The 10,075-nt window shown below is 47.4% G+C and overlaps 2 non-coding genes across 2 annotated transcripts; both read right to left on the bottom strand.

Moving 5' to 3' along the window:
- Nucleotides 1–3,211: 3,211 nt before the first annotated feature.
- Nucleotides 3,212–3,511, bottom strand: LOC146854339 (signal recognition particle RNA). Its single transcript, XR_014959145.1, has one exon.
- A 4,791-nt stretch (nucleotides 3,512–8,302) lies between these two features.
- Nucleotides 8,303–8,602, bottom strand: LOC146854338 (signal recognition particle RNA). The gene has a single exon (XR_014959165.1).
- Between the last annotated feature and the right edge of the window lie 1,473 nt (nucleotides 8,603–10,075).

Below are 10,075 nucleotides of genomic sequence, written 5' to 3'. Positions count from 1 at the left end.
ATAGAAAACAGTCAATGATTCCCTATGGCAGAAAATTCAAGTTGCAGGTATAGTATGTTCTCGTTACTTTTGTAATCCAGTACTGGGTGCCTAGACTCAGTACTGGGACCTTTATCCAAAACAGGTAAGTAATTACGTTTTCAGAAATTATACGATTTTTAAAGAATATTCAAAGTTTGCAGAAATTGACACTTAGAAGAAATTTCACAGAAAAACAGTCAATGATTTCCTATGGGAGAAAATTGGGTTACTGGTAAGTACAGTTGTAAGTATTTTTCAGAGTCAGTGCTGGGCACCAAGATCCAGCACTGGGAGCTCACCTAATAGCAGGTGAGTATTTTCGTTTTCGTTACTCGGCTGATTTTTGGTGAATATTTTAAGTTTTGAAAAGTCCACACTTAGAAGAAATTTCAGGAAAAACCAGTCAATGTTACCCTATGGAGAAGATTGAGTTATCGGTTTAAAGGTAAGTACTCGACTGGCAGAGTTAAGGTTCTGGGCATAGACTCAGGCGTCTCCCAGGGTCAGGTAGGTACAGTTGGTTCACCCTCAGCGGCACAAGGGCGGCCGGGTGCAGAGAGAGTTAGGCCCAATGTTATCCTATGAGAGGTAGGGGGGCCTTGGTTGGTGGCTGCTGACTAGCAGGCCACGTGGCTGTGGGAGCTGGGCTCCTGGTCACTTACTCAGGGCAAGTGGGGAATTAGATAGATATAGAGGTTGCACTGCCAGGGCCACTCGGGCGGCTGGGTGCAGGGTGCTTTTGAGCATTCAGGCGCTCAATTGATTTGAATGGGAAATCTCTGGTTTAGAAAAAGACTGTAAGCTCGGGGACGAAGATTCTTCAGGTGCCACCACCACTTCGAGAGGTAAGTTGGGTAGTTGGAGAATAGGTAGGTACCCCGGTATTGGGCACAGGGGGCCGCGGGGCGCCGGGTGCAGGGGTACCTTTTGGTGTCGGGAAATCTTACCCTCTGTTGATCGCGGTTGGGGGGGGCACCTGGTTCTGAGGCTGCAGGCTTCTTCAGGAGTGTCGAGGGAGGTCCTTGGGTGCCGGACTCGGGGTCACAGTCGCCGTGGGGTCGTCCTTGTAGTCTTTGTTCACTCTGGCACAGGCCAGGCTTGGTGGGTGCAGAGTGTGAAGGGTTCGTGGTTCCGGGCTGCTGCCAGGGATTAGAAGTAGATTTGAGTAGAGCCTCTACTCATGGGAGTCCCAGGGGTTTAGAGTCAAAAGGTAGCCAGGTCCTCCAGGGTTTGTGAGGTTGCTGGCCACAAGAGATGCCGGGTTGGAGCAGGAGCAGGTTCGAGGGTCGACAGGCCGGTAGGGCTGGGGCCAAAGCAGTTGGTGTCTTCCTCTTCTTAGCAGCTGCAGGGCAGGTCTTCTTTCTTCTAGCTCTTCTTCGGATTTCGGAATCTGGAATCTGGGGAAGGAAGGTTCAGGGTGCCCCTAAATACTAGATTTAGGGGCGTTACAGGTAGGTGAAGGGCAGGGACCAATGGGCCCCTGTCCTGGGGTGGGTACACCCCCTATCCTGCCTCTCTCCTGTGGGAGGAGGGCAGTAGCCTAGTCCTTATTGGGCAGGGCTTTCCATCTTCAAGATGGCGAGAGCCCGGAGATGTGCTTCACCTCGCCTCCCCCACCTGAGGGGTGGGGTTGGCAGGCTGGCACATCCCCTGTCCTTATTTGGGGTTTCCGGCCAAGCTTCCCGCCAGAGTGGGGGGTTGCAGTGGGCTGGGGAAGCTCACAGAGGCGGCATGCCTTTGAAGCTTCCCCCTGCCCATCCTGGGGAAGGAGATTTAGCACCTCGCCCAGTATGTGCATTGTTGCAGGCCCAGGAGAGCAGGGGCTCTCCTACCCAGGGGTCCAGCAACATGTCTGCAGTGTGGCAGCCTGGGCAGTCTCAGAACAGACATGGGTTGTAGGCTAGGTTTTAGGGGGCATCTCTAAGATGCCCTCTGGGGGGCTTGGTACATTAAATCCCACACTGGCATCAGTGTGGGTTTAATGTGCTGAGAAGTTTGATACCAAACTTCTCAGTCTTCAGTGTTGCCATTATGGTGCTGGGAAGTTCGTGTTTGACGAGCTCTCAGCACCATGTACTCTTAAATGGCAGCACTGCACTTACAGTGCCCAGGAATGTACCTGGGTACTGTAGGGGCACAGTGCTCCTGCTCCTGTGCCCACACCATTGGTATAGGGCACCCAGCTAGAGGGGTGGCTGATGTATGCCATGGCAGTGTAGGTGGTGGGCATGGCACACAGGGATGTGTGCCATGTCGACTCTTTGTTTTGTCTTGTACCCAGACACCCAGCCTGCAAGGGCAGTGTGTGTGTGTGTAAGGGTACAGGGCCTCTAAGGGTGGCACAATGAGTGCTGCAGCCCTTAGAGGCCTTCCCTAGTCAGAAGGCCCTGGGTACCCAGGGTACCATTTACCAGGGGCTGACATGTGTCCAGGGTGTGCCAATTTGTGTTTTGTGTTTTTAGGGAAGGAACATAAGCCCTGGGCAGCTGATTGGCAGGAGTCCAGGGCTCACTCAGTCAAAGTACATTCAGCAATTCAGCAAAACGTGGGGGCATACCATGCAAGAAAGATGGCACTTTCTCACATGCAGCGCCTGTCAACCTTCTCCTTATGCTGAGATTTTTAAACAACATCAACATTTAAAAGTATTAAACCAGTAAGAGTTAGCTGGAGTAAGGCCAGAGGCTCCAACGTTTGGGAGTTGCACAGCCCTCAGTCTTTTCATGTTTCGCTCAAAGAGTGAAGGGCCCTGTAATTTCTCCTTCTCATTCACATATGAAAAGAATGAGGGCTAATCAAAAAATGAATTAGAGCTGGACGTAGAAATGCAGCAGAAGGGCCAGCAAGCGCATTTCTAAGTTGCTCTATGAAGGATGTTTTTGTACTTGACAGATCAGTTTAATCCTAGAGGTGCTCTAAAAGGAAGAATGCATTTGAGTCATCCTTGCTGAAAATCACACAGCCATTTATTCTAGGTTGCACTGAGTTTTCAGTCCTCTCCGCCTGCTAGCTTGTTGTTGCTATATGTCTCAATTCTGGAGAATTGTCTGCTATGCTGAAATGCGCGGCCCAGTTCAAATGTTCATCATATTTCCTGGAAAAATATCAAAAGGAAAACAAAGATTTGGTTTTGGGAAAATAATTTATTACACCTTGTAAAAATCAAAACTTTCACATTTGAGTCAAAAAAGAGAGGCTAGGTCTCACTATTTTGCTCAGGCTGTTTTACACGTACTGCTCACAGGTGCTGTCCTGCTACCAACGGGCATGGAAGCTTTGGCCTGCTCTGTTTCCAGCCTGGGTCAGTGCACCTCTCGTTACACAACCTGAAATTCTAGAGCTCCCTCTAGAACACCATATTGATGCCCAATGCAGCATGGACACCTGATCAACACAGCTGAGTGCAGCCCAGAACCCCTGAGCTCAAGCAATCCACAAGCCTCTGCCTCCCAAGTAACTAGGACAACAGGCACACGCCACCTTGCCCGGCAAACACTGCAGCTGTCCTAATGATGAAATGCATTCCATAAGTAAGGATAATGATAAAGTAAGGTGGAATGAATTGATGGTTTACCAACCATGTTTCAAGAAAATCAATTTCACTATCCTTCAAAGAAAGGAAAAAAATGTCTTATCAAGAAGCAGTGTGAATATGGGAAGGGCCTTTAAAAAAGATGTGGAGTTTCCTAAAGTAAAAAAGAGGGTTGAACTGATTGAAGGGAGAGAGGAAGTAGGGTCGGAAAGATTGTGACGGGGAAGTGAATACAACATAAATACTAGTATTTAGAGAGTGAGAGACAGGTAGAGGGACAGAAGGGAAAGGAGAGTGAGAGTGAGAGAGAAGAGCCAGGTTAGGGCTGAGTTTCTCTTTATCTGCCAGTGACTCCCTGTAGAAGGTTGCCGGCACAATTTAGGCTGTCCTGTAGGCATCCCTTGTTATGCCGAGCCAGCCAATATTGAGAAAAATAGCATGGGTCACAATGATGGAACTCGTCTGCAACATCGGAAGTTTTAAAGTGGTATGGAGTGGGAGGGCTAGAAGAGTTACCATAAAGAATGAATACGCGTCATTCTGTTCTCTAGCCTCAACAGCTGCAAGAGAGGAACTCCTGCTGGCCAAGAAGACCAATGTCAGTTCAGCTTGAACAGGTGAAAGCATGCCTGATTCTGCAAAGGTATGAGATTACACTTTTGCGTCAGAGGTGGTCACGGGCTATTGCACATTAGGAAACCGTTTATTGAGGTGCAGTTGGATTACTCTATCTTCTACCACCTCAAAATCAGCTGCTCATGCAGTGTTCTATACCGATGAGCTATTTTGGTCCTCCCTGCCCCTTCCAGCTAGTGGGTCCCCTGACTAGGGAAAGTGATTCAAACACATTTGCATATCTTTTCATAGGAGACTTCTTGACTTATTTTATACTGTGCCAAATCAAGGTAGATTGAGTAATGATCTTGACAGACCTATATTGGAGAACTGCAGTGTGAGAAAGTGGCTCTGTATATACTGTTCCCAAATAGATACAGGGTGTACAGAGTCCACAGTCCCCAGAGGTTTGGCAGAGGCTATAGTTAGATATAACCTTACTCTCTAAAGTGGTAGCTTGGTCGAGCAGTAAGGCAGTATCAGAGGACAGTGTAAAGCATTTGTTGCACACACTCAGTCAGCAAATGGTCTCACACACTCAATAACTGAACTCTAGGCCAATGGTTTATCTACAAAAAATATATGCTTGTTTTATTTTAGAACCAACAATAGGTATTAAAATATACTTTCTCAGAATGAGATGCTTTATATAAATACTTTTGCAATATGCAATTGACTTTTGTAGAAAGTTAAAAGTGGTTGCAATAGGCAACAAAATTTTAAACACAATAATGCATTGAGCTCAATGGAAGTTTCAAGTTATTTGCAACAGATTACTTTTAGGATTACTTTTGGAGTTCCAGGACTGGATCCTAGATTCAGTCCTGGGTCAGTACTTGGAATCAAGTGATAAAAGTCGACTTAATTACTGTGATGATTTTTAGACAATATTTTGCTATTTTAAAAGTTGATAGAAAATATTTCATAGAAAACAGTCAATGATTCCCTATGGCAGAAAATTCAAGTTGCAGGTATAGTATGTTCTCGTTACTTTTGTAATCCAGTACTGGGTGCCTAGACTCAGTACTGGGACCTTTATCCAAAACAGGTAAGTAATTACGTTTTCAGAAATTATACTATTTTTAAAGAATATTCAAAGTTTGCAGAAATTGACACTTGGAAGAAATTTCACAGAAAAACAGACAATGATTTCCTATGGGAGAAAATTGGGTTACTGGTAAGTACAGTTGTAAGTATTTTTCAGAGTCAGTGCTGGGCACCAAGATCCAGCACTGGGAGCTCACCTAATAGCAGGTGAGTATTTTCATTTCGTTACTCGGCTGATTTTTGGTGAATATTTTAAGTTTTGAAAATTCCACACTTAGAAGAAATTTCAGGAAAAACCAGTCAATGTTACCCTATGGAGAAGATTGAGTTATCGGTTTAAAGGTAAGTACTCGACTGGCAGAGTTAAGGTTCTGGGCATAGACTCAGGCGTCTCCCAGGGTCAGGTAGGTACAGTTGGTTCACCCTCAGCGGCACAAGGGCGGCCGGGTGCAGAGAGAGTTATGCCCAATGTTATCCTATGAGAGGTAGGGGGGCCTTGGTTGGTGGCTGCTGACTAGCAGGCCACGTGGCTGTGGGAGCTGGGCTCCTGGTCACTTACTCAGGGCAAGTGGGGAATTAGATAGATATAGAGGTTGCACTGCCAGGGCCACTCGGGCGGCTGGGTGCAGGGTGCTTTTGAGCATTCAGGCGCTCAATTGATTTGAATGGGAAATCTCTGGTTTAGAAAAAGACTGTAAGCTCGGGGACGAAGATTCTTCAGGTGCCACCACCACTTCGAGAGGTAAGTTGGGTAGTTGGAGGATAGGTAGGTACCCCGGTATTGGGCACAGGGGGCCGCGGGGCGCCGGGTGCAGGGGTACCTTTTGGTGTCGGGAAATCTTACCCTCTGTTGATCGCGGTTGGGGGAGGCACCTGGTTCTGAGGCTGCAGGCTTCTTCAGGAGTGTCGAGGGAGGTCCTTGGGTGCCGGACTCGGGGTCACAGTCGCCGTGGGGTCGTCCTTGTGGTCTTTGTTCACTCTGGCACATGCCAGGCTTGGAGGGTGCAGAGTGTGAAGGGTTCGTGGTTCCGGGCTGCTGCCAGGGATTAGAAGTAGATTTGAGTAGAGCCTCTACTCATGGGAGTCCCAGGGGTTTAGAGTCAAAAGGTAGCCAGGTCCTCCAGGGTTTGTGAGGTTGCTGGCCACAAGAGATGCCGGGTTGGAGCAGGAGCAGGTTCGAGGGTCGACAGGCCGGTAGGGCTGGGGCCAAAGCAGTTGGTGTCTTCCTCTTCTTAGCAGCTGCAGGGCAGGTCTTCTTTCTTCTAGCTCTTCTTCGGATTTCGGAATCTGGAATCTGGGGAAGGAAGGTTCAGGGTGCCCCTAAATACTAGATTTAGGGGCGTTACAGGTAGGTGAAGGGCAGGGACCAATGGGCCCCTGTCCTGGGGTGGGTACACCCCCTATCCTGCCTCTCTCCTGTGGGAGGAGGGCAGTAGCCTAGTCCTTATTGGGCAGGGCTTTCCATCTTCAAGATGGCGAGAGCCCGGAGATGTGCTTCACCTCGCCTCCCCCACCTGAGGGGTGGGGTTGGCAGGCTGGCACATCCCCTGTCCTTATTTGGGGTTTCCGGCCAAGCTTCCCGCCAGAGTGGGGGGTTGCAGTGGCCTGGGGAAGCTCACAGAGGCGGCATGCCTTTGAAGCTTCCCCCTGCCCATCCTGGGGAAGGAGATTTAGCACCTCGCCCAGTATGTGCATTGTTGCAGGCCCAGGAGAGCAGGGGCTCTCCTACCCAGGGGTCCAGCAACATGTCTGCAGTGTGGCAGCCTGGGCAGTCTCAGAACAGACATGGGTTGTAGGCTAGGTTTTAGGGGGCATCTCTAAGATGCCCTCTGGGGGGCTTGGTACATTAAATCCCACACTGGCATCAGTGTGGGTTTAATGTGCTGAGAAGTTTGATACCAAACTTCTCAGTCTTCAGTGTTGCCATTATGGTGCTGGGAAGTTCGTGTTTGACGAGCTCTCAGCACCATGTACACTTAAATGGCAGCACTGCACTTACAGTGCCCAGGAATGTACCTGGGTACTGTAGGGGCACAGTGCTCCTGCTCCTGTGCCCACACCATTGGTATAGGGCGCCCAGCTAGAGGGGTGGCTGATGTATGCCATGGCAGTGTAGGTGGTGGGCATGGCACACAGGGATGTGTGCCGTGTCGACTCTTTGTTTTGTCTTGTACCCAGACACCCAGCCTGCAAGGGCAGTGTGTGTGTGTGTAAGGGTACAGGGCCTCTAAGGGTTGCACAATGAGTGCTGCAGCCCTTAGAGGCCTTCCCTAGTCAGAAGGCCCTGGGTACCCAGGGTACCATTTACCAGGGGCTGACATGTGTCCAGGGTGTGCCAATTTGTGTTTTGTGTTTTTAGGGAAGGAACATAAGCCCTGGGCAGCTGATTGGCAGGAGTCCAGGGCTCACTCAGTCAAAGTACATTCAGCAATTCAGCAAAACGTGGGGGCATACCATGCAAGAAAGATGGCACTTTCTCACATGCAGCGCCTGTCAACCTTCTCCTTATGCTGAGATTTTTAAACAACATCAACATTTAAAAATATTAAACCAGTAAGAGTTAGCTGGAGTAAGGCCAGAGGCTCCAACGTTTGGGAGTTGCACAGCCCTCAGTCTTTTCATGTTTCGCTCAAAGAGTGAAGGGCCCTGTAATTTCTCCTTCTCATTCACATATGAAAAGAATGAGGGCTAATCAAAAAATGAATTAGAGCTGGACGTAGAAATGCAGCAGAAGGGCCAGCAAGCGCATTTCTAAGTTGCTCTATGAAGGATGTTTTTGTACTTGACAGATCAGTTTAATCCTAGAGGTGCTCTAAAAGGAAGAATGCATTTGAGTCATCCTTGCTGAAAATCACACAGCCATTTATTCTAGGTTGCACTGAGTTTTCAGTCCTCTCCGCCTGCTAGCTTGTTGTTGCTATATGTCTCAATTCTGGAGAATTGTCTGCTATGCTGAAATGCGCGGCCCAGTTCAAATGTTCATCATATTTCCTGGAAAAATATCAAAAGGAAAACAAAGATTTGGTTTTGGGAAAATAATTTATTACACCTTGTAAAAATCAAAACTTTCACATTTGAGTCAAAAAAGAGAGGCTAGGTCTCACTATTTTGCTCAGGCTGTTTTACACGTACTGCTCACAGGTGCTGTCCTGCTACCAACGGGCATGGAAGCTTTGGCCTGCTCTGTTTCCAGCCTGGGTCGGTGCACCTCTCATTACACAACCTGAAATTCTAGAGCTCCCTCTAGAACACCATATTGATGCCCAATGCAGCATGGACACCTGATCAACACAGCTGAGTGCAGCCCAGAACCCCTGAGCTCAAGCAATCCACAAGCCTCTGCCTCCCAAGTAACTAGGACAACAGGCACACGCCACCTTGCCCGGCAAACACTGCAGCTGTCCTAATGATGAAATGCATTCCATAAGTAAGGATAATGATAAAGTAAGGTGGAATGAATTGATGGTTTACCAACCATGTTTCAAGAAAATCAATTTCACTATCCTTCAAAGAAAGGAAAAAAATGTCTTATCAAGAAGCAGTGTGAATATGGGAAGGGCCTTTAAAAAAGATGTGGAGTTTCCTAAAGTAAAAAAGAGGGTTGAACTGATTGAAGGGAGAGAGGAAGTAGGGTCGGAAAGATTGTGACGGGGAAGTGAATACAACATAAATACTAGTATTTAGAGAGTGAGAGACAGGTAGAGGGACAGAAGGGAAAGGAGAGTGAGAGTGAGAGAGAAGAGCCAGGTTAGGGCTGAGTTTCTCTTTATCTGCCAGTGACTCCCTGTAGAAGCTTGCCGGCACAATTTAGGCTGTCCTGTAGGCATCCCTTGTTATGCCGAGCCAGCCAATATAGAGAAAAATAGCATGGGTCACAATGATGGAACTCGTCTGCAACATCGGAAGTTTTAAAGTGGTATGGAGTGGGAGGGCTAGAAGAGTTACCATAAAGAATGAATACGCGTCATTCTGTTCTCTAGCCTCAACAGCTGCAAGAGAGGAACTCCTGCTGGCCAAGAAGACCAATGTCAGTTCAGCTTGAACAGGTGAAAGCATGCCTGATTCTGCAAAGGTATGAGATTACACTTTTGCGTCAGAGGTGGTCACGGGCTATTGCACATTAGGAAACTGTTTATTGAGGTGCAGTTGGATTACTCTATCTTCTACCACCTCAAAATCAGCTGCTCATGCAGTGTTCTATACCGATGAGCTATTTTGGTCCTCCCTGCCCCTTCCAGCTAGTGGGTCCCCTGACTAGGGAAAGTGATTCAAACACATTTGCATATCTTTTCATAGGAGACTTCTTGACTTATTTTATACTGTGCCAAATCAAGGTAGATTGAGTAATGATCTTGACAGACCTATATTGGAGAACTGCAGTGTGAGAAAGTGGCTCTGTATATACTGTTCCCAAATAGATACAGGGTGTACAGAGTCCACAGTCCCCAGAGGTTTGGCAGAGGCTAAAGTTAGATATAACCTTACTCTCTAAAGTGGTAGCTTGGTCGAGCAGTAAGGCAGTATCAGAGGACAGTGTAAAGCATTTGTTGCACACACTCAGTCAGCAAATGGTCTCACACACTCAATAACTGAACTCTAGGCCAATGGTTTATCTACAAAAAATATATGCTTGTTTTATTTTAGAACCAACAATAGGTATTAAAATATACTTTCTCAGAATGAGATGCTTTATATAAATACTTTTGCAATATGCAATTGACTTTTGTAGAAAGTTACAAGAGGTTGCAATAGGCAACACAATTTTAAACACAATAATGCATTGAGCTCAATGGAAGTTTTAAGTTATTTACAACAGATTACTTTTAGGATTACTTTTGGAGTTCCAGGACTGGATCCTAG

This window comes from Triturus cristatus, chromosome 4_1 (assembly GCF_964204655.1).
Source record: "Triturus cristatus chromosome 4_1, aTriCri1.1, whole genome shotgun sequence".
NCBI classification, from domain to species: Eukaryota; Metazoa; Chordata; class Amphibia; order Caudata; family Salamandridae; genus Triturus; species Triturus cristatus.
Note: the sequence above shows the minus strand (reverse complement) of the source record. Positions and strands in the feature narration are given on the sequence as shown.